Below are 25,022 nucleotides of genomic sequence, written 5' to 3' on the forward strand. Positions count from 1 at the left end.
GTTATGTGTGGAAGGCTGTGTGCATGCACTGCAAAGAGAAGAAGACACAGTTTGCTTGAATGTTCAAGGAAGAAGCTGTAATCTCCAACTAAGAAAAAACAAGCCTGTGCTTGGATAAGCATGAGAATGTAAATTCTTGGCATATATTCTTCTTTAGCTATATGTTCTGCAAGTAAAAGCTTCTGAATATTTCAACAAGTGTTTGGACATTGTTTTAATTTCAAGGAAAGACTCAGCACTGCACATCATTTGGCTTCCTAGCTGCAATTTAATTACTCTGCAAATGGAGTGAGGCATTTACCTCAGGCAATGTCCGTGGCAGCAGTAGCCTTGGTCATTCCTCCTGAGCTCCCTGGCTGTCCAGTTCCAGTCTAGTTGAAGAATCCTAAAAAGTGGGAGCAGGAGCCTCAAAGTACCCCGTCACCTGAACAGTAGACTGGGCAGGCACAGGGGTCACCTATTCAATATCCATCACTATGGTGAGTTGCACTGCATTCCTATTTAAATAATGGCAATTGTTTCTACATTTCCTCTCTTGTTCTTCTCTTCGGTGATGTGTTTTCTCTTTTCAACAATGCGCCAGTTACCATGATATTCCAGTATGGACTGCATTGAATTCTTGGACACCTGGGGAACATTTATGGCAGGGGAGGCAAGGCTCAGAGGCCAAATGTGGCCCTTGAAACTGTTCTCAGGTCATACCCATCAATGGCCCTGCTTCACACATTTTGGCCTGTCCAGAATGTTCCCTGGTACTCTCAAAATGTCTCTTGCTTGTCCAGTTGGAGGGTGGAGAGAGGGGTATAAATATGTGTACAAGTTAGCCTACAGCACAAAGGTCCAATTCATAGCTGTTGCCCCGCCCACTTTTGCTTCTGGCCCCGCCCACCTCAGAGGGAATGCAGAGCTCAGGCTGGAAAAGATTCCCCACCTCTGACCTAGAGCGTATTGGCTCATTTTGATCTTACGATAATGGATTTTGAGATGTCTTTGACCCAAGGACAAAGTCCCTCAAATAGAATCACAGAATCATAGAAATGTAGGGTTGCCAAGGACCCTGAGAATCATCTAGTCCAGCCCCCTGTGATTAGACATATACTAAAACCGACAACATTTATGTTTCAGTTTCCAAACATAGGTATTTTTGCACTGATACTTTGAGATTTGTGGCCCATTGCAACACAGATATCAGATCATTTGCGCACAATTCTAGTAAAAAATGAGACCTCCCTACCTGTGGAAGAAACCGTACCCTACAGGCAATACCTGTGCCTGTGACATTAACATCTGAAGTATGAGAAAAGACATCCTGCAGAAATCTACTTTTGTCTTGAAACATTTCCATAAGCTCTGTTTAAACCCAATGGGGTTTACTCATGAACAGGAACACTCTATAACTGTCTTTAAACTGATTCTGCCTTTCGTCCCACAGACAGCTCGGAAATAGTGTTCTGCAGTGAAAAATATCTATCAAAATAGCTAAACCTATTGGCTAGAGGCATTGCTATTTTGTTTTGAGAGGAAAGCTCTGAATATTCAGATACTTGAACTTGTGTTGGCCGTCCAAGAACTTTCATCTCTTGCTGTTAAACTGTTTCATTTAAATTGCTATCTCAGCAGCCCCCTGTTGAGTGTCTATTTTATTCTGAATGGCTGTGATTTGATTATCTCTTTCCATGCACCCTAGCAATAGTGTGGATATGCTTAAGTATAATTAGATGAAGTGTGATGTAAGCACCAACAATATTTTCTAGCCATTGGTTTTTAGAAAACCTTGCTAGGGAGAAGCCAAGCAATAAACTGATTTTTTATTTTTTTTCTAGTTTTCATGTAAATTAACAGTATTATAATCCATCATATACTTTAACATTAGTTTTTCTCCAATTCGAAAAGAAACTCTGATTAAAAACATAATTTAATACAAATTATTCAGTGGAGCATAATAAGGGAAAATATCTTCCAACCATAAAACTTTCACAGACATTTGGGCAAAGACAATAATGGTTTTGCAAAAGTTGTTTAAAATGACTTGGGGAAAGATGCTTCCTTATTCTTCTTCTCTTTTTTTATCCTTTGTTGCATTTTGAGGCTAATTTGTTTGTTGTTTTTTTCTTGTGTGCAGATGCATTTAACATTGTTGCCTTTGGGAGGGGGGTTGGTGTGAGGGCTTAAACTTTTAGTTTCAAAATATTTCCTTTCATTTGCATCCTACCTTTATTTCTTCATAGAATCCAAGGTGCCAGACATAGTTCCCAAGCAATCTCCTATCCAGGCATTAACCTAGCCCACACCTGCTTAGCATCCGTAAGATGCTTGTCTCATGTGCCTTCTGACCATACCTGGAACCTTTTGGACCAGGTGACTAGAAAAGCAAGATGCTAGGCTCTTGCCCCATCTTCACTATGTATCATACCACTTTAAAGAGTACCCAGAGCTTCCCCCAGAGCATTCTGGGAACTATGGTTTGTAAAGACAGCTGAGAGTTGTCAGGTGACCTGCTGTTCCCCTCACTGAGCTACAATTCCCAGAGTTTCCTGAGAAGAGGGATTGATCATTTAACCACTTTAGGAACTGTGACTCCGTGTGGGGAATAGGGCTCTCCTAGCAACACTCAGCGACCTTCACAAACTGCAGTTCTCAGGATTCTTTGGGTGAAGCCAAATAACGCAGTGGCGTGATACTACATTCAAACTGTAGTTCAGGTGGGGCCTCAGTTGCTCCTGCTCCATATACACAGTTCTCTTTTTTTTTAGCTGTACATGAAGATAAATATACAGCATTTGTCCTTGGCCTGCTGAGTCAGGTCTAAAGGTTAAGCCATGAGGGAGACTGAGGAACAAGACAGAAGTCAGACTGGATTTTTTTTTTTTTTAAAGGATCCAGGAGCTCAGGAAGACCTTGAACTTCAAATAAGGCTCAGCTGGAATAGGAAGCCAAGCCCTTTTATACCAAACAGGAAGCCACGGACCAGGAAGAGACTGGAGTCACTTCAGCATCTGAAGCAGGGAAGTAAGAAGGCATCCACTTCCATTCACACGCAGCACTGTTTCCATTCCACTGCAATTCAACTTCAGACAAAAATTATGTTATTCTCTCTCTGTCTGCTGTGGCAGAATTTTATATAATTAATTTGTTATGAGGGTTTTTGGGGGGGGCGATAGGCTGAATGCCTTTTAATTTTTGGAATAGCCAAGCTCGCTACCTAGTGAGGTGATGGGTCATTAAGGGGAACAAAGGAAGGGGCTCTGTGTGAGATAGCAAATTGGTTGGGCCCCCTCCCCCAAATAGTGGGTAGCCAGAAAGTCAAAGCCAGAGTTGAGAGCAGAGACTGTGAAGTGGTGTGAGCTGAAAGCAAAGCAGCAAGCCGAGAGAGAGAGTCAAAGCAATGCTTGATTTCTGTTTGAATCCAAGGCTGCCGCTATGGTGGAAGCAAGACCCTTTCTGGGTGTTAATGCTATGAATGCTGTCGTAAGCTCAGGTTGTATAATACTAATAATATAAAAACAATAGTTTTATTATTTGTACCCCGCCCATCTGGCTGGGTTTCCCCAGCCACTCTGAGCGGCTCCCAACAGAACACTAAAAACAGAATAAAACTTCACACATTAAAAACTTCCCTAAACAGGGCTGCCTTCACATGTCTTCTAAAAGTCAGATAGTTGTTTATTTTCTTGACATCTGATGGGAGGCCGTTCCACAGGGCGGGTACGACTACCGAGAAGGCCCTCTGCCTGGTTGCCTGTAACCTCACTTCTAACAGTGAGGGAACCGCCAGAAGACCATCAGTGCTGGACGTCAGTAAATAAACCGTATATCATAAAGATACCACAATCTCCACTGTACCACATTCCAAAGGAAACAGGAATCCCGGAAATCCTGGGATCTCACACCGCTTGGAGATTGAGATGGCGCACAACAAATTTATAGTACTCCACACCATTCATTTAAATGCAGAAGAAATGCAGTGAAGATGCAGGGGGAGAGGTAATCCATTATATATCTTTGTGGACGGATAACAATAGTGAATACCAATTGAAGAGAAGAAGAAGAAGAGTTTGGATTTGATTTCCCACTTTATCACTACTCGAAGGAGTCTCAAAGCAGCTAACATTCTCCTTTCCCTTCCTCCCCCACAACAAACACTCTGTGAGGTGAGTGGGGCTGAGAGACTTCAGAGAAGTGTGACTGGCCCAAGGTCACCCAGCAGCTGCATGTGGAAGAGCAAGGAATCGAACCCGGTTCACCAGATTATGAGACTACCGCTCTTAACCACTACACCACACTGGCTCTCAGCGAATTGTATTCAGTGGATTGACATGTTCCTGACATGGGACAAATAAACAAATAAATTAACAATTTCCGCTCCCATTTCTGTCTGAATTCTCTAATCTTTTTGAGAACCTGCTACTTCAGTGGTTTACAACACAGAGTAGCCAACCACAAGGAGATTCATCGCTTTCTGACATCTTGATACATTGTTGTGGATCTACTAGTGCATGGGTAGGCAACCTACAGCCCAGGGCCGGATCCAGCCCAATCTCCTTCTAAATCCAGCCCACAGACGGTCCAGGAATCAGCATGTTTTTACGGTGAGAGCTAGTGTGGTATAGTGGTTAAGAGCGGTAGACTCGTAATCTGGTGAACCGGGTTCGCGTCTCCGCTCCTCCACATGCAGCTGCTGGGTGACCTTGGGCCAGTCACACTTCTCTGAAGTCTCTCAGCCCCACTCACCTCACAGAGTGTTTGTTGTGGGGGACGAAGGGAAAGGAGAATGTTAGCCGCTTTGAGACTCCTTAAAGGGAGTGAAAGGCGGGATATCAAATCCAAACTCTTATTCTATCAGTAGAATGTGCCCTTTTATTTAAACTGCAACTCTAGGTTATTTGCGGGGTATAGGAATTCGTTCATTTTTTTCCTTCAAAATATCATCCGGCCCCCCACAGGGTCTGAGGGACAGTGGACCAGCCCCCTGCTGAAAAAGTTTGCTGTACTAGTGGGATGGTTGCTCTTTTGCCATTTTTTGATGCTGCAAACTGCTTTGAACTCAATATTAAAGGAATTGCAATATATAAACAAAAAGGCAATGACAATGATGTTGCAGGTTCAGTCCCACAGCCTGGGGGCTTGCTAAGTTAAAGGTTAAAGGTTTTCCCATTTTTCCCATTTCAATAACTGATAAGCCCACTACCAATGCTTCTCAGGGATGGATGAGACATTTAAAGCTGAATCTATTGAATTCTTACCTTCCGAAACAATATGCCAGCTGAAACACAGCTATCCTTCAGAATTCACACTTATCTGAAACCTGCAGTGCAGGTTGCCAACCACCCTTTAAAGTGCATAAAATGAATATATCGATGAAAATAACACAAAATGCATTGTACTTGGGGAAAGGCCTTGCAAAAATGTGTACATTAGTCAAAACCGCATATAAAAATGGGTTGATTAGGAGAAATTTGCACAAAAATGTTGACAAATTTTCATGAGGGTTTTAATAAATAAAGGAATAAATATATGAATTGCAAATTGCTGTGAAGGTGGAGAACTGAATTTGACAGATCCTTCCATCCCTAATCTCTATTTCATCAGCAAAACTGAGCATCAACCTTTGTGAGTCCGTTGAGTACATTGGAGTCACCAACCCTAATCTTCTGCTAGTTGTCTATAAGAATATCAAATGCCAATTTTTGTTAATGTTTTAGGCCTAAGGCACCATGTCACAGGATTTTCTTGTGTGCAAACCCTTTTAAAATCATTAGAAAGTGTACTTCCATACCTTCCAATCAGTTTAACAGGGTTTTCCCAGAGGAACAGTCTTCTGGGTTGGGTCTATGGAAGGTGCTGAAATCACAACATAAGCAGGCATTTGACTGCAAAGTATCACATGTAACAAAAAATATTGCATGTTCCAAAAGTTAATGAAAAAGAGCAATTGCATATCCCCACATGTATATCTCTGAGGGTCTTCTATTAACGGTGACTCGGTTCAGAAAGAAAAGGCAATAAGAAGATAATAAATTAAAAATCTTAATTGACACCTGAAGATATTGCTATTTTTAAGTACAGATTTAAACTAGGAAAAAAGCAAAGAACTTTCTGTTTCAATAAAAGTGAGCCTGAGCAAAGAAAAGGGAAATAAACCCAAAGATAAACACCACAAATAGGATTTTCCTTTTGTTTTAGCTTTAACTGGGGAAATGCTGAATATGCAGTGATTTTTTTCCTTCACATTAATAATAATAGGAAATGGTAGATAGTGGCATCTCAGCACAATTCTAATTTAATGAGAAACAATAAAACAGTTTTCCAAAGGGGCCTATTTAGGGGCAGGAGCAGGGAATATTAAAGTTTCAAGATTTATTTTATTTTTGTTAAGTATGCTGATGTGCATTTTCAGCGGCAATATTCTATCCGCTGATTAGATCTCTTTTATAATTTCCGTGCTTGAAAAAGAACAAAAAAGTTGGCATCCTTTATGTCAGATAATGTCCCCAAGGTGGTTGTCGGATCACTTTTCTGTTGCTTTGGCTACACTAATCTACACTGTGAAACTACATATATGGCGATCGAAAGCTTTGAAGGCTTACTGAGCTGTTTGCAAGGAGCTCTCAACTTGCAGGTGCTTCTCCATTCAAATGATTGACAGAGGATGCTACATACATACATACATACACACCATAAAGAACACCCCCTGGTATTGCATTAAAAACCTACTGCTTGCTTAGAGCTTAATCCACATGCATCAAAAACCTGCTGTTGTCACATATGTATTTCCCACATACAAATGTTTGATGCAACTCCAAAGTAGGGATCCCAATCTGCACTCCAAGGTTTTCCCCAGCCTCTACAGTGGCTAGAAGTGGCTGTTGGGTGGGACAGAGCCACAAAGCTAGACTCACAGTTCCTTACCAAGAACTAGGGGTGCCAGGGCGTGTCAAGAAGAGGTTGGTAGTGTAGGAACGTAAGATGAGACTGCTAGATCTGGCCAATAAGCCATCTAGTCCAGCAACCTCTTCTCACAGTGGCCAACCAGATGCCTGTGGGAAGCCTGCAAACTGGACATGAGGGCAACAGCAACTGGTATTCAGAAGCATGCTGAGAGCCAGTGTGGTGTAGTGGTTAAGAGTGGTAGACTCGTAATCTGGGGAACCGGGTTCGCGTCTCCGCTCCTCCACATGCAGCTGCTGGGTGACCTTGGGCTAGTCACACTTCTTTGAAGTCTCTCAGCCCCACTCACCTCACAGAGTGCTTGTTGTGGGGGAGGAAGGGAAAGGAGAATGTTAGCCGCTTTGAGACTCCTTCGGGTAGTGATAAAGTGGGATATGAAATCCAAACTCTTATTCTTCTTCAATAATAATAATAATAATAATAATAATAATAATAATAACAATTTATTATTTGTACCCGGCCATCTGGCTGGGTTTCCCCAGCCACTCTGGGCGGCTTCCAACAAAGATTAAAAATACATTAAAATGTCACACATTAAAAACTTCCCTGAACAGCCTTCAGATGTCTTCTAAATGTCAGGTAGATGTTTATCTCTTTGACATCTGGGGGGAGGGTGTTCCACAGGGCGGACGCCACTACCGAGAAGGCCCTCTGCCTAGTTCCCTGTAGCTTTGCTTCTCGCAGTGAGGAAACTGCCAGAAGGCCCTTCAGTGTCCGGGCAGAATGATGGGGGTGCAGACACTCCTTTAAGTATATAGGACTGTGGCCGTTTAGGGCTTTAAAGGTCAACACCAACACTTTTGACAGTGGGGGTGGAACAGAGCCATTTTGGCTATTAGCATGACAGTGATGCTCTCCATTCTCAAGATTATAAATGATCCACAATGGCTGGGTTAGAAGGAACAAACTCTGCTTAGCAATGTGCTACTGCAAAGCTACATGCAAAACTAGTCAGGTACCCCTTAGCTTCCTTTCCCTGCTGGTCTCATTCAGAATGGATTCCCCCTGAGGAACCACTTCTAAATCACTTTGGTTCCTATTCATGTTACATGGTGCGAATGCACTGGCCAATCCATTGCTCCTACCAGTGCCTTTCTTCCCCACCAGTTTGGACAACAGTCTAGAGCAGATTTTGAGGGCACACAAGGAGGGGAGAGGAAGGAAAAGTCCCAATGTGTCAGCAGAAGTCTATGTGACTAAGCCTAAATCCTCAGTGCCCTCAGACATTCTCTTGGTGTCCACCATGCTCTTCTGCCACACCTACTGTTTTATTTTTAAAACTGATTTTTGTGTGTGTGTGTTTTTGTTTCAGGGGTTACTTGTTTTGGACAGGGTTGCCTTCTTTTTCTCTGTGATTTATTTAGGAGGGGAGCTGTGTTCTACCTCTTTTTTTGGGGGGTGCTTCTGTGCATTGCCAGTTTGGGGCATTTTGTGGTGCCCATGACGGCTTCTTAGATTCCCAGATGTGCCCCAGGACTAGGATAATAATCCAAATGGAAAACCTCTTGGCAAGCTGTCCAGAAGGCTGGCTGACTGCATCTTTGGCATTTGGACATATAGCTCTGTCATCCCCCCCCCCATACTCTTTACAATGTTGTGTAAGTGTTCTTTCTTTTTTGTCCATTACCAGTCATTCTTTCTAATTAAATGTCCTAAAACAACCCCCCACCTTTGCTGCAACACTATATCTGGTTAGTCTTTGGACAAGGAAGGAAGGAATATTTCCATAACCGTCACCCTCTAACTCTGGCATCATTTATCATCTGTCTTAGGTTAAGAGGCTTGTGCCTTAGCCAGATTCCTTGAGAATGTTCATGGGACAAAGGACAATAGATGCTAAAATTGTCTGGAATAATTGCATAAGAGCTTGTGATCAGCTCCTGGAGTGACTATAGGTTTCAAAAAAGCACAACAATAATTCCCTAGTTTATCAGTTTCGTAAGGTCTGTTTAAAAATTGGTGGTGGGGCTTGTGACTGTTTCTTTGTCTTTCACTCTACAGGTCTCTGCGTTAAACAGAAAACTAATAAAGAGGAAAAAAAGCAGGGACCATTTTCTCCCTTGAAGGACACTTAATGTACAGTGCCTTTGTTAGGATTAGTTTGACCATCTGGTCCCATCCATCTTTCTCCAATTTGATCCTGTGTTAATTGCTCCTTGTCAGAGGGCGTGATTGACATTGTATGTATTTTCCCTTCTCCAAGTGGGGTTCATTACCACAGTGATAATGCTGAAAGCAAAGAAGATAAAATTAAAATCAAATCTTCAGAATTGCTGCACAGCTGTTTGGGTGGAGCTACCTACTTTCTGAAAGTATTGCACTAGGCTTTGCAATAAAACCATAACATAAGACTGAAACAATTCGACATTCAGCAAAAAAGGCTGTCGATGGGGGAAACTGCATGGCTTCCTATCTTTCTTCATGCAGGAGGTTAGAGTGCTGAATTTAAGTGTCAGAAACTGAGGTCACTTCCAGGTTGCCTGTTTATTGAGCATTCATCCCAATTTGTCTGCATTAAGTTTTGGGGGATGTTAGACAACAGCATCTATTTATTGAGAATTTGTTCTGATTTGTTTGCAGGGAGGTTATATGAGGTGCATCAAGCAGTTGTTGTCCCACATTTTCCAGTGCATTTTCTCGTCACTTTCATTACTTTGAAAGGTCTGGTTTTGTGGGGAGAGGAGTTCATGTGTGTTATGCAAGAGCTTCAAGTCAACTTTAACCACGTAGCCCAAATTTGGTGGTACATGATTAAATCCCATCCAAAAATAGCAACCACCCAGAAGCACTCTTGCATTTTCCCCACACGTGTTGTTCAAAATCTCCACTACCAGCAGTTGTTTTCTTCCTTAGAGGTACATGATTTACATATTTAGTGTTGTGACACCTCCAGCTTGGACATCCCTCCCCTTAAATATTAGACAGGTGCCATCTCTGTTGTTTTTTTGGCACCTACTGAAGACCTTTCCCTTCCAACAAGCCTTTTTTTTGTGTAAAAGATCCCAGTCTGCATCTGTCTTAGAATTTTTAAAATATCTTTTATAGACAGGTTTCTTGTTTACTTGTTGTAGACAGCCAGGAGGCAGATAGACCAAGGGGATCTTATGCAAGAAGCAGAAATTTTGGTGAGGAAGGAAGGAAGACTTCAAGGAACAAAAACACTACTAGCAAGTAAGGGTTCCTTCTAAGAGCCTGGTGAGTTCAAGGACTGTAATACATTGTGGCAAGAGGATCTCTGTTTGTGCAGCATTGATTTGGATTTTCTCCAAAGGGAACATGTTCAGTTTCTGTAATTTTTGAGCATCACGTTTCTTTCTCTGTAGCTTTGCATGTCTTACGCTCTACACATCACCCTTAGTACAGTGGTACCTCGGGTTACATATGCTTCAGGTTACATACGCTTCAGGTTACAGACTCCGCTAACCCAGAAATAGTGCTTCAGGTTAAGAACTTTGCTTCAGGATAAGAACAGAAATCGGGCTCTGGCAGCGTGGCGGCAGCAGGAGGTCCCATTAGCTAAAGTGGTGCTTCAGGTTAAGAACAGACCTCCGGAACGAATTAAGTACTTAACCCAAGGTACCACTGTATACTTATTTCATGTCTCATAAACCCTGTGTGGTCTCAGCTTATTCCAAACACTCTCACACCTAGAGCTTTAACAACCAGGCTATCCAAGGAGGCTTCAGAGAGACTCCAGGGAACTTTTGGAAGCTGATTGATAAGGGGCAGCCTGGTAAACAATTACAGTGGTACCTTGGGTTACATACGCTTCAGGTTACATACGCTTCAGGTTACAGACTCCGCTAACCCAGAGATATTATCTTGCTTCAGGATGAGAACAGAAATCATGCAGCGGTGGCGCAGCGGCAGCAGGAGGCCCCATTAGCTAAAGTGCTGCTTCAGATTAAGAACAGTTTCAGGTTAGGAACAGACCTCCAGAACGAATGAAGTTCTTAACCTGAGGTACCACTGTAATCTCTTGTCTGGCGGCAGCCTGTAATTCAAATGGGGGAAGGTAGGTACAAGAGAGGGGCACACTCTGCTGCAGCCTGGTCTCCCTTTGCCAGACACCACCCTTTCACATGCTCACCAAATACAATATTTATCACACTCACATGGCATTTGCTTTATCTACATTCTCTCTAGACTCAGGAGCAGATGGAGCAGGGCAGAGGTGCTTACCTGACCTCCCAGCAGGTGAGACGCTACTGCTCAGCAGAAGATGCAAAGCAACAGCAAGTTCAGCGCAGTGCAAATGCACCAGCAGAACCAATCCAGCATTCCTGCAACCCGGAGTTGCTTACCCTGCTATTAGCCCTACAGCAGAAAATATACGAGCGTCATAGAGCTGACTATCTTTTTTTTTTCTTTCTGCTGTACATCTAAAAGCAGCTGGGTTGGGAGAAGGACTTTAGATTGGGGAAAACTTGTGAACCAAAAGGGGTCAAGCGGCCCTCCCCTAGAATCAAGTTCCAATCAAAACCGGCACCCCTCCACCAACCTCCTGTGGCCATTTTAACATAAAGGACACCCAGTCATGGACATCCCATGTCGCATCCTTTTTTGTTGCCAAGATTTCTTTCTGAGATGGAGGGGAGATATCAAGAGCATTGCTGCTAGGAATTGTATCCGTCAGCTTGCTTTGGAATTGTCAGCGATAGCTGTAAGTTCATTGAATTAATGTTCTCCACAAGTCAATGCATTATTATTATAACTTACATCCAGAGAGTATAGTACCAGCTTAGAAAACACATTACTTTACAGAGCTGGGTGAAATATTTTGCACATGCAGCAAATGTGGCAAAATTTGCCACTTCACTGAGTTTGCACAAAAAACAGGGATGGGCGGGGGGAGCAGGGGAGAGAAGGAGGCAGAAAATGAAAGTAATCCCCATTTTCCCCAACTATAGTAAGACTAATTACTTCATTAGCAAAAGACAAAAGTGAATGTTTGAAAGGGCGGGGAGTAGTTTTCTTACATTTTATGTAAGCAGCCCTGGATGATGTTATGCAGGAACATATTATCTTATGATATTACTCCAGGAATGAAAAGGGAAACAAGAGCTGGTCATGAATATATACTGCAATACATGGACTGGGGCAGGCTGCTAAATTCTGGAAAGGGTGCATGCAGAGGATTTGGATGAATCCCAAACCAAAATGGTCCATTCTTGACATATTCAGAACTTGTCTAAGCAGGTTCTCTCCAAAGTGCCCTGAACCGAAGGACGCTTTGGAGATTCAGACATTGAAAAGAAACGCTACAAGCAGTGTGTTTGCAAAATCCAAACACTCCAAAGGCAGAGTGAAGAGATGGAGGAGGGAGAGCTCTTTTGTTATGGACGGCTCTGGCTTTTAATTGGAGGGAATGGTTTTACCAGGGCTCTCCAATCACAGAACTTTGGAGGCGGAATGCCAAAGTAGTTTATCACCCTGTTCTTTCCTTCCTTCCTTCCTTCCTTCCTTCCTTCCTTCCTTCCTTCCTTCCTTCCTTCCCTCCCTCTGTGTGTATAGGTATATCAATATGATATGCAGAGATGTATTTACAATATAAATGCCCGCACAGGTACTCTAATCTGTGGTGTTACTCATTGCAGTTGGTGAGGTTCATGTGAAATAGTTAAGGATGGTAATGTTGTTGTTGTTTAGTCGTTTAGTCGTGTCCGACTCTTCGTGACCCCATGGACCAGAGAACGCCAGGCACTCCTGTCCTCCACTGCCCCCCGCAGCTTGGTCAGACTCATGCTGGTAACCTCGAAAACACTATCCAACCATCTTGTCCTCTGTCGCCCCCTTCTCCTTGTGCCCTCCATCTTTCCCAACATCAGGGTCTTCTCCAGGGAGTCTTCTCTTCTCATGAGGTGGCCAAAGTACTGGAGCCTCAGCTTCACAATCTGTCCTTCCAGTGAGCACTCAGGGCTGATTTCCTTCAGAATGGAGAGGTAATGTACAATAGACCAATTTTGTTTTTTCTAGCATAACAACATTCTAGCTGCTTTTAAATGGTGTGACAAGCTACAGGCTGCATCCAAGTGAATTCTTTGTAGGTTATCCACAGCACAAAATTTCAATGTACTGCTTCCCATTTATGCTCCTGTTCCCCACATAACTGTCTCTCCAGGTAATGAATGTTGTTCAGTGTGTTGTTAGAGCAATACTCTAGAAATAACTATCAGATCCACCATGTTTAACATTCTGTTAAAAATTCTTAGGTTTTAGAAAAGAGAGAAACTGGTGTGTCCAATTTGATTAAGACACCTACCTTCAGAAACCAGTACAGGACAGGTTGTTGCATAGTAAGGCTGCAATTTATTCCATTTCCTAACTGTTAATTTCCACATTCTGTTTGAGCTTTCACACAGCGTAAAAGCCACTTCTAGAAAACTAACAGAATATTATACATGTTTAGTGACTTGCCCAAGGCGGTTGACTGAGCTTCATGGCTGAATCTGGATTGGAATACAAGCACTTGAGTCCAACATTTTGTCCTCTGCCAGGCGTCAACAGCTCAGTTGATGGGAGCATGGTGTTGATAATGTCATAGTTGCAAGTATGGGACAGCTGCATATTCCTGCATTGCGGGGGGGGGGGGGGGTTGCACTAGATGATCCTCGGGGTCCCTTCCAGCTCTACAGTTTGTGGTGTAAGAACGGTGGACTCGTAATCTGGTGAACCGGGTTCATTCCCCGCTCCTCCACATGCAGCTGCTGGGTGACCTTGGGCCAGTCACACTTCTCTGAAGTCTCTCAGCCTCACTCACCTCACAGAGTGTTTGTTGTGGGGAAGGAAGGAAAAGAAGATTGTTAGCTGTTTTGAGACTCCTTAAGGGGAGTGAAAGGCGGGATATCAAGTCCAAACTCCTCCTCCTCCTCCTCCTCCTCCTCTTCTTCTTCTTCTTCTTCTTCTATGATTCTTCTATGGCACAGTGGATCTGTGGTGCAAAGTGCATGGGCTTAGGTGGCCTCTAGGCCAGAGATTTTTACTGTGTCCCAGCCTGAGAGGAAAAAACCCTCTCCTGCAAAGCAGAAGGTGTATATTTTGGGACCAGGCTACTTGAAAGACCGCCTTTTCCCTTCTCAGGTCTCCTAATTAGAAGGTAAAATGTAAGTGGTAAAAAGGGAAAGGACCCCTGGACAGTTAAGTCCAGTCAAAGGTGACTATGAGCTGCGGCGCTCATCTTGTTTCAGGCTGAGGGAGCCGGTGTTTGTCCACAGACAGCTTTAGGGGTCATGTGGCCAGCATGACTAAAACACTAATGGCGCAATGAAACTCTGTGACAGAAGCCAGAGCGCATGGAAACACCATTTACCTTCCTAACAAAGCAGTACCCATTTGTCTACTTGCACTGACTGGCATGCTTTCAAACTGCTAGGTTGTCAAGAGCTGGGACAGAGCAACGGGAGCTCACCCTGTTGTGGGGATTTGAACCACCAACCTTCCGATCAGCAAGCCCAAGAGGTTCAGTGGTTTAGACCACAGCGCCACCTGCGTCCCTTTTTTTCACACACACATACACATATAATTCTTTTTTTAAAATAATATTTATTACTTTTAAACACTACAAAAAAGAAAGAAAAAAGACAAAAGAAAAAAAAGACAATACAATATAAAAAAATTACACAACACTAACACAATAAACTAAACAAAACAAAACAAAAACAGTTTAGCACACATCATACAATTTCAGTATCTTATCTTTCATTCACTTGTTTCAACAACCTCCTCACACCTCCCTTTTTGTATTCCACTTCTATTAATTGTTTCAGCAATTCCTTTCCATCTTCCTCTATTTTCTGTCCTATAATTATCTTAACATATTCTAACCTTATTTTTCCTTTAATACTCTAATAATCTATGTATACCTAAAGCCATATAACTTCATTCCAACATTTTTCTAACATTCATTAATTTTACAATATTTCTATAAATAGTCTTTAAATTTTTTTCCAATCTTCTTCCACCGACTCTTCTCCCTGGTCTCGGATTCTGCCAGTCATTTCCGCCAATTCCATATAGTCCATCAACCTGGTGACCTTCTGTCCGATGCTCTTAGCTCTTTTCCAAGTCCCTTCTGCAAATCTTCTTCGTATTTATACAAAAACTTTACTTTGTCTTCTACTGATCTTATTTTTATTTTCCTTCCTTTAAAACTGAAGAATAGACCTTGAGGAAACTCCCACCTAAAGATGATTTTATTCCTTCTCAGCAGGGCAACCAAATCTCTGTAGTTAGACCTAAGATCCAAAAGGTATTTCGGGACGTCTTTAAAAATTTCCACTCTTGGCTGTTGTACTTCTAGGTTCTTCTGGTAGTGCCAACAGTCTCTTATTCTGTTCTTCTCTTTTTTCCCTCCTCTTCCAAATCTGAAGGCCCTCACAGTTTTAAACTCTTCTTGACCCAGATCCAAGTCCCAAAAATCAGCAAATTCCTGTGTGAAGAAGTCTATCAAACTTTCCTTCTCCAATTCAGGGAGGGCTCTGATCCTCAAATTCATCTGTTTTTCTTTAAATTCAATCATAGCAAGCGTCGACTTATGGTCATCAAGTTGCCTCTGTAAGGCTGGGACTCTCTCTCTCACCAATTGTGTTACTTTACATTCAGCAGCAACGGCTTTCTCCCTAGCTTCCTCCGCAGTCTGCCGTATCAAAGTAGATTCCTGTATCAATTTCTTGATTGTTTCTGTGTTGATATTCATCTTTTGTCCCAGATTATTTATACTTTCTGTATTTAAGTCAATTTTAATAGTTGCAGCGTCTACTTTCGCATTTGTCACATCTGTTTTCTTGTTAAGCTGTTCCAGTGAATCACTTATCTTACTTAATGCAACCGCTAAGGCCTCTTCTGTCGACATTCCTCTTGATTTTAAATATACTGTTACAAAAGCAATAGCAGAAGAAGTAGGGGGGGCCTGATATTGAGGCTCTCCTAGATTGCTGCCAAGTCCTCCCAGACCTTAATGTTTTTTCAGGAATTGACTAGTCCGTTTTTTCCTTTCCATTTGCCATAACACTTAACCGATTCAAGGTCAGTCCCAGAGTCTCACAGCTTTTTATCTTGCAGCTGGAAATTCCCCAGCCCAGCTCTTGTAACAGTTTCAAAAGCTTCCTCTAGGGGGAAACAGTTTCTGTTTATATTTAAACACAGCTCAAACAATGAAGTTAGTTTCAATTTTCAGTTACTTTTACTCCTTTTTAAAAGCAGACAGAGACAGTAGAAACAATGTATTTCTCTTATTAGCTAGCTGTCAACGAACGTTCTAATCGCTGTCAGTGAGCCTTCCAAAGAACGTCAGTCCTGCTAGCAGCCCGTTTCCAGGGTCTGAGCGGCGGTATTTTAACTCTCTTCACTCTCTCCTGCAGGCATATTCAGTTCACAACTTCCCCCCCCCTCTTCTCCTGCCTCCAAGGGGGGGGGGGTTATGTTCTTTACCAATGGAAATTTAGTCCTTTACAATAGGCTTTCCAAGGCTTCAGCTTGCAGCCTCAATGCTTCAGTCTATTTACAAAAGGGGAAGGCGGACTTCCTGTATTGAACCTCCCCGTTACGATACCAAATTAAACTTTTAGAAATCCAATTCTCCCGCTTCAGCTCTACTCACGGGTAATTACGTTAAAATCAAATTGTCCACAGGAAAAAGTCAGCGTTCTCCAGCAACAGCTATGCGGCTTCACTCCGTGGAAGAAGCAGACGATTCGAAGCACCGCGCCGCTCACCCCACGTCGCTCCAGACCCCCGAAACCAGGTTTCCCCGCGAGTAGGGGAGGCGCAAAAGGTGCCTGCTGAATCCCACGCTCACAGGCTTCTCCCGCCTGTGATTTTTTGCAGGTCTCCGCCTTCGCCGTGACGGCCAGACCCAAATTCCCACGGGGCAAATTCCTCCCGATCAGAGGAATTCCGCCATTACCGGAGGCACCAACCCGGAAGTCCCATACACATATAATTCTTACATGTTCTTACATTTAATTCCTAGCTTTCCTCCAAGGAGCACATGGTTCTCCTCTCATTTTACACTCACAACAAGCCTGCAATGTAGGTTAGGCCCCAAAAGCCCATGCCAAATGAAGTGAGATGCATGGCAATTATGAAGAGGCCCTTGTCAGTGCTATCACCCCGTTTATAGGGCAGCCTCCCCAGAGGTCTTTAAACCAACTTGTGTTTTTAATCTGGGCCTCTTAGTTGTACAATTTCTGTTTTACCATGTATCTGCCAAATTGAGTCCATACCAACAGAATGAATGAATGAATGAATGAATGAATGAATGATGAACAAATGCATGAATCTGGGGAGCATTGCTTGGTTCAATGGGCCCATCACTTAACCTGGGTTCGGTTTGTGTTGGGTCTATTAAATGCCTATGGCTCCCCAGATAACTGTCTGAACATGGTGGGTGCTTGAGGTGTCCTTGGCTGTCAGCCGCAGATAATTTCTGGGCTATTATGCAGCACGCTTTGTCATTGAGGTATACCACTGGGAATTGGATTTATAGGCAAAGTTTCCAAATTTGCACGTTTTGAGGACAGAAGAGCTTATCTGTCACTTTCAAGGTACCTCGCAAGCATAATAGAGATTAAGAAATTAATAGGCTACTCTGAAGCTGACTTCTGGTCTAGTGTGTTCCAGCAGCTTAACTTGGCTCAGTCCCTGCAAACACAAGGCACATATTGACTGATCTTATTGATACCCCTTTCCTAAATGTCAAGACAAGAAGTACTTATCCCTTCGGATAAGCTGTGGCAAGCAAATGAATACAGTGCAGTTCATCTGCTCAATTCATTCCTACCTTCCCAAAGGGAGAGTTCGTTTGTCTTCAAAGCTGCAGAGGACTCCCCCCCCCCCTCTCTTTCCAAGCATGTGAGATAAATGCATACCTTCAGAAAACTATTTCTACACCTCTGGAGTCACAGCTAAAACCAGGCAGGGAAAAAAAACATCATACTGGAAGGAAGGATGCAGAGAAAATCAGATGCAATTAAAAAGAAAAGTCCCATCATGCTTTAAGCTGTTGGGTATCTTTCCTTTTAAAGCATTGCCCTTATTTTTAAGGGAAATGTCTCCATTTTGTTATATCCTTTCCCACCATACTTTTTCCTTTCTGTCTTGCTTTCTGCTATTATAGCCGTCTGCTATTTAAATCTGAATGACTCCTTGGTGTCTCAGCTGGTGGTCCCAGCTAGAGATGTTCATACCCCACACACATTAATAAAATACTTGCAGCTAGTACAATGGGGCTCAGAGGTGATCCAGCCAGAGTTAAAATCATTTCAAGAGAGTTAAGAATTGAAATCATTGGTTTTATTCAACACCAGTCATGCTTAGTGTAGACCCATTGAAATTAATGGACACAATTAGCTTAGGCCCCTTCATTCCAAGAGGTCTACTCTGTTTAAAACCTCATTGGGTGCAATCCTATATATGTATTTGCACACTTCCTGTTACGTATATGCAGAGGTTGTACATAATTTGTATGTTTAGAATTTATAAGAAGCTTGAAGACGAACGGGTTTTATAAGGTGCTTTGTATGCAGAAACTATAATAATAGCAGCAACAAGTTCCTTTGAAATATGTTTCTCAAGAGCCACACTGGAATCAGTGGCATGCCACAATGGCACCTTTGAACAATGACACTTGCGCACCCAGTGCCACAATCCAGTTCCCCAACTGTTCCTGAAATCCCTAATTTGTGTTGAGATTAGCACAGAGTGTGTAGTACACATGGCTGCAGTTGGTCTGCAATTACATCATAAAAGGTACTTTGCGACTAACACCCACTGTGTTGGCTTTTTGCACTTAAGTGTCACGTCAAGAGTTTTGTAAGCGGCACATAATGGGTAACCAATGTGGGTGGCTAAATTACCCTTCTAAGATCCAAATAATACTGCACGTTCCAAAAACTTTGTGCTTTTGAAACTGTTCCTGTTTTGTTCTTGTTCTTCCTAAATTTGCACTTGGCAGTGCTTCATCTTTCCAAACAGACATTTTCTATAATGTACTTTCTTATTGTCAGCGCTGCTGGGAAGGAAATTCAGTCAGCCATTAAGAGGTGGGAAAAGCATCCTGCTGTTATGTATATGAGAGCAGGGCATTGTCTTGTCACACAGATACGAAGCGGCAGAGAGAAAGAGAAAACCCTATCAGTATATGATGGAGGTTGCAAGGTGTCCTTCAAACCTCAATTACTAGAGTACATCCCAGAATATGAACAGGGGAAGGGGCTTTGCACCACCAGACCGTTAGTCCACCTACCTCAGTATCAGGGGCTGGCAGGGGCTCACAAGGGTTTCAGAAAAAGGCCATTCCTAGCCCTACCTGGAGATGCTGTGGGCTGAACCTGTGACTTTAATAATAAAAATATTTTTTATTACTTATACCTCATCCATCTGGCTCTACCACCCAACCACAGCCCTTTCTCTAAGTCAAAGTTCATTTCGGGGGCCTAATCTGGGCCGCTGGTTGGTTTAGGTTTAGGTTTAATCTGCCCTTGCGGCAGTTTATCTCCTGAGGTAAAATCTTTAAAAAAGCTCACCAACTTTAATCCTAAAATATGCTCAACAACTTTGTGGTAAAATTGTAAAAAAAAAAGAGACAACAACTTCAATCCTAAAAAAAGTCAACAACTTTGGCCGGCCCTCATGCATGTTCACTTCATCAAATCTGGCCCTCCTTGAAAAAAGTTTGGGCACCCCTGCAAGGGGATAATGATGAGGCCACTTATGAATCCTGTGACTTTGAAGAGGGTGCGATAATGTCACAATGAGGAAGAAGCATTTAGATCTTACCTGTCATTGCTATAGCTATCCCAGAAAATGCAAGGTGCAATATATATATATATATATATATTCCAGGATACTAGATAAAGGTGGTGGTTTGACAGGAAGAGGGGAGGGCCATAAATGACCTTACAATGGTTTATTAACGGTTGTCACCAGGGCTTTTCTTCAGCCGGAACTTGCCGGAACTCAGTTCCAACCCCTCTTAGGTGGGCGCCATTGCCATTTTAAGAGAATAAGGGCAGCATTCATGGTGAGTCCCGCCCCCCTCTTTTTCTAGAAAAATAACATTGGTTATTGTACTCAGAGCTGGAAAGGAAATTGCCTGCAAACAGATTGGCCCAGATTTTTGACTTCCTTATAGTGATAGTCATAATTTTTTGGTGGATAAGGCATTGGGTGCAATCCTTAGTCTAACTCTGGGTTGGGGTGAAGTGGTGCATCATCTCCATACCAAAGAGGTGCAATCTCAGGGTACACCATTAGAGGGGTCATAATGGATGTCTCTGTCCAGAAGCCAAGTGGAGGGGAGCATAGAGCTTCCAGCAGTGGCCTTGGAGGACCATCTAGGGAGACCCACACCTTGGGGATGTCCCATAATCCCAGGCATAACACTGCTCAAGCATCAGCCCTCCATCTGGAGGCTAAGAAGTGGAACACACCCAATGCCTAACCCAAAGCCTACCTGCAATTGTAATCAATAAAAGTTGTGGCCAATTTTTAAATCCTAGACCATTGTCTTCTGCAGTTTGTTACAAGTATCTCTGTCTCAGAACCGCTGAGTGTCCCTATTTTCCAGGAAGAGTCCCAAATTTACAGAAGGTCATTTAAAATCAGAAAGTCCCGCTTTTCCTTAGGACGTCCCTAGTTTCATCAGAGAAATATTGGAAAGTATGGAGTTTAATAATAATAATAATAATAATAATAATAATAATACCTTTCTTTTCAATGTACAACCTGTGTACAATGAAATTAACCGAGCCTCCCCACCCCCACCCCCCCATACACTCAGTCTCATTGCACTCTGTGTGCTTGACCCCCAAACCAAGGAGATAAGTAACTATACAATCTTTAGAAGACATCTGAAGGCAGCCCTGTATAGGAAATTTTTTTTTTAATGTTTTATTATGTTTCTATATATGTTGGAAACCACCCAGAGTGGCTGGAGCAACCCAGTCAGATGAGCGGGGCATAAATAATAAAATTATTATTATTATGGAATTCCATAATAATGGGTCGTCCATATTTTCTTGAGAGAAAGGTTTGCTTTCTGGGGGTGAGGGTCACTGCAAGTGGGTCCACAATCCAATCTAGAAATCCCTATAAAAGAACCAGTCCTTCAGTGGGAGAAAGAAGGGGAAGGAGGGAAACCTTTGTATAATGTCCATCAGCATGGAATACGTTCAGCTATTTTGTGGTTTACTTTTGAAAGCTTCCAAACAGCTTCGGGGCTTCCTGAGTGCGCAACTTGAAAATAATTTTTGGCAGTAAAGAACTGGATCAGCACACTCATTGTAATAGTCACTCTAAGACTTCTAGAAGCACAACATGCGTCGGTACAAAGAACAATGAAGTTATTGCTTCCAGGGAATATGGGAAACAGCTCAGGAGGGCTCCGAAAGTGCCACGAGGGGAATTCTCAATTGTGAGTAAAACAAAAGGGAACAGGCATGGAAGGAAGCATCACAAGATGTGGCATGCTGGTGGGGCGGAATTTTTTATATAAAGAATTTGTACATGTTTTTAGTGTTCTGGGGAATACAGAATCATAAGGTGACCCCAGGCAGGACCAATCGGAATACCACAGGGAGGAACAATAATCCTGATATTCCTCCTTGTTCATCTGAAGGTCGTTCAAACGTTGTTTCTTCATATTCTCATATCCATCTTCTGTACCACTTACTTCTTCCTCAGGGCCTAGACGATGTAGCATGCATTTAAGGCATGTTTTAAAAAGGTAAAGGACCCCTGACTGTTAAGTTCAGTTGCAAACGACTCTGGGGTAGCGGCGCTCATTTCACTTTACATCGGCTGAGGGAGCCGATGTTTGTCCGCAGTTTTTCTGGGTCATGTGGCCAGCATGACTAAGCCACTTCTGGTGAAACCAGAGCAGCGCACGGAAACGCCGTTAACTTCCCGCCGGAGGGGTACCTATTTTGCACTTTGATGTGCTTTTGAACTGCTAGGTGGGCAGGAGCTGGGACCGAGCAACGGGAGCTCACCCTGTCGCGGGGATTCGAACCGCTGACCTTCTGATTGGCAAGCCCAAGGCTCAATGGTTTACACCATAGTGCCACCCACACATTTAAACCACATTATTTCCCCCAAAGAATCCTGGGAACTATAGTTTACCCATCACAGGACTGTGGTGTGTGCCAGCAGACATTTCCGTGGTTTGCAAATATGCCTAAAACACTGGTATAGAGGAATCCTCATCCACTGCATGTATGTAGAGATAGATAAAATCCACCAGTGGGATCAGAAATATATTAATACAGCACTGCACTGATTTCTGGTAATTTTGATTATTTCAAGTAACTATATTTACTTTTGGCTATGGATACAGATACATCATCAGTCTACTGATGATTCAGATGGGATAATTGTTCAGATAAGATGTAAAGTATGCTGACAAGAACCTTTTTGCAGCTATTCAGATTTAAAAGACAAGAACTTTGCTATGTCTTCAAACAAAAAGCAACTGTGAACGTTCATTTTCTAGCACCAGCGTGAGTAATTTTTGGGTGTAAGTGACTATGATCACACTGTATATGCAAATAGAAGTTAAAAATACACTTCTCAAAGTATGCTTGTTTACACAATATTAGCAGTACTTTATAAAAGTGGATGTTAATTAATGCTTCGCTTTCTATGAGCTTGCAACGGCATGAGAGAGACATCAAAATAGTTCACTTGCAAAATTACTGAGACTATTGTGATCAAAATAATTCAACTATTACTGTGTCCTCCTTTCTCCCTTTTACTCATTGGCCTATTATGATCTGCTGTTTTTGTTTATGATTATCAAATGAAATCTCTTGTATATTTATGTTTATGCAGTGGCTGGTTATCACAAAACAATAGATGAGGAAGATGGGAAGGTGGTTCTGAGGTATACTCGTGTATACTCTTCCTTCATGATTTCCCATTTCTTCCATGTCTTGTACATGCGCTTCTTAAATCTCATCCCATCTGTAAACTCCTTATGCTGCCACACTGGTTTCCTTAGATGTCTCCCACTTTTCTTTCTTGTTGGATTTGTCTGCATTTCAATATTTCACCTTTTGAAAAACTGCCATCCATCTTAGACTCCCTTCTCTGAGTATTTTTGACCATGGGATCCTACCCAGTAGGACCATGGAATCCTACCCAAAATGCAGCAGTCTGATTGGTCCTAGAACAATAGGATCCAGAATGCAGCAGTCTGATTGGTCCGCAGGAGCCACCTAATCCAACTCCAGGTGGAAGTGAATCCGCAACCTGATTGGCCTACAGGAGAATCCCCGAATTAGCCAATCACATGGGGCCCATTGTGTAAATAATGTATATAAAGCAGACATTTCGAGGGAACTTCCATTCCTCACTACTATGAGCTGAATAAAGAGCATGAAATCCACACTCAACTCCAAGTATATTTCAACATCCAACTACACTCAGTTTTCCCTCGCTTTTGTATTTTGAAACTCAGGAGGGCATGATCACTTCCTCCCAGGGTAGTTGTGAGATTAAATCTGATTGCGGGGTTTGGGGGAGAGAAAATCTTGTAGTCTACCGTGAACTCCATAGAGGCTGGGCAGGATAAAAACACAACAAATGAATAAACTTGAAACTTTCAGCAAGCAAGACATGTGCCCCAACACTGCGCAATTCTCCTTTCCCAGTCACTTAAATAAAGACAATTGTTGTTTCGTATGATAACTTTCACTCATTGAAACTGACATTCAGGGATTTGGAAAGCATCTTTTAATTTAGAAGATTCCGAGAAAGTGAAGGTTTGGTAGTGAGTTTTTAATTTGTTTTTCTATCTATTTTCAGCACTGCAATTTCCAGCTTCCTTAATTTGAGATTATTTTCTCTTGTAGATCAAAGAAGAAAGATACTTCAGAATTAAAGTATTAAAACACATTTTACAATGGTCACTACTTTTTTATGAGCCAGCAAGCAAAGAATAATGATGATAGTTATAATTCCTGGTGAGTCAGGCATAGAATTTACTAATTTAGGTCTTGGGTTATGTCAGTGATTTTTAAACTTCATACCTCCAAGACTCCTTTCCCTGTTCATTTCTGTCAAGGGTCCTGCCACTAGAACCTCCCATGCCTCACAGTTTATTCTGAGGCACACATGAGTGTGCTCACCAGTCCTGTTGTGTGTTTCACTATTCATAGAATCATAGAGTTGGAAGGGAACCCTGAGGATCATCTAGTCCAACCCCCTGCAATGCAGAAATATGCAGCTGTCCCATACGGGAATCAAAGCTGCAACCTTGGCGTTGTCAGCATCACACTCTAAGCAACTGAGGACTCAGCTACATTCGTAAAGATAAAGCGCTTTATATGTGCTATAACACCGTGACACCTGATGGCACTGTGGAGTCCTGTTTTTTTGCAAACGGGATCTCCCTGTTACGAAGTTTACAACGCGCTTAACTGAATCGCTTCTTTGATATGTCTAGATCCAGCCTGAGCTATCTTAACATCTCACCTAAGAGATCTACAGCAAACCTTTTTAGAACTAAAATACCCAGCAGATGAAGTTAGACAACAGATCAACAGAGCCAGACTGATACCCATAGAGAACTTGCTGCAAGACAGACCCAAAAAAGAAAATAACAGAACACCTCTAGTCATCACATACAGCTCCCAAGTTAAAACAGTACAACGCATCATCAGAGATTTACAACCTCTCTTGGACAATGACAGTTCTCTTTCTCAAGCTCTGGGAGGAAGACCTTTCATTGCCTACAGACAGCCACCCAATCTTAAACAACTCCTAACCCACAATAATACTACAACCAGACTTAACACGGACACTGGCACCAGAGCCTGCAATAAACCCAGATGCCAACTTTGCTGCCACATACACCCGGACAACACCATTACTGGCCCCAACAACATCACACATACCATCTCGGGACTATTTAATTGCTCATCGTCTAACATTGTATATGCCATCAAATGCCAACAGTGTCCTTCAGCTCTCTATATTGGACAAACAGGCCAAACCTTATGCCAAAGAATAAACGGACATAAATCTGACATCAGGAACCACAAGACAGAGAAACCAGTAGGAGAACACTTCAATCT

This window comes from Podarcis cretensis (assembly GCF_951804945.1).
Source record: "Podarcis cretensis genome assembly, chromosome: 6".
Lineage (NCBI taxonomy): Eukaryota > Metazoa > Chordata > Lepidosauria > Squamata > Lacertidae > Podarcis > Podarcis cretensis.